Source organism: Vipera berus (assembly GCF_964194415.1).
Source record: "Vipera berus genome assembly, chromosome: 4".
Classification (NCBI taxonomy): domain Eukaryota; kingdom Metazoa; phylum Chordata; class Lepidosauria; order Squamata; family Viperidae; genus Vipera; species Vipera berus.
Window position 1 is genome coordinate 69,702,632 of NC_138206.1, and position 700 is coordinate 69,703,331.

The following is a 700-nucleotide window of genomic DNA, read 5'->3' on the forward strand; positions in this document are numbered from 1 at the left end:
GCTGCCACCACCGCTGCTGTCTGACGTCTGAGTAACCCTGGTTTCCGTCAGTCTTTCTCTCGCTCCCTCTGGGGAGGGAAGAGAGGCGGGGCAGGACAGTCAGAAGCTCAGCGCCTGTGCCCGCCTCCAAATTGGTGGTGGATGGCTAGGGCGCATGCCTGCCACCGGCGGGAGAGGCGAAGGCTAGAGCGGGAGCTGGCACGCGCTACTGAACTCTGCTTCGGGCGCGCGAGCAGTAGGGCGGGCGCGCGCCCTTTCCCCTCCTCCTCCTCCTCCTCCTCCCCCCAGGCAAATGCATCTTCTAGACACAGTTGGACTGCGAAGAGTGGCGTTACTCCGTGGAAGAGGAGGAAGGTGGGATTGTGTTTCTTTCCTGGTTCTGAGAAGGGACTGAGAGGGCAGAGCGAAAAAGAAGCCGGAAGAAAAGAGGAACGACCGCGGGGCAAAGTAAAGAGAAATGGCTATAAAGCTGGAAATGGTCACCATGGGGATACCCAGAGGTCGTATATTTTATTTGGAATAGCCGGTATATGTGAGCGAAGGATTTGTTGCCTTAAAAATCACTACGATAAATTGCCTGGGCTATCTAATTTCATCAACTTCCAATCTTCCCATATTGTGTCGTAGTACACAATAATGGCAAGCCATCTCAGCGGTGGGATGTTTGCTACTTTCCATAATTGCTTGACAATATAAGCCA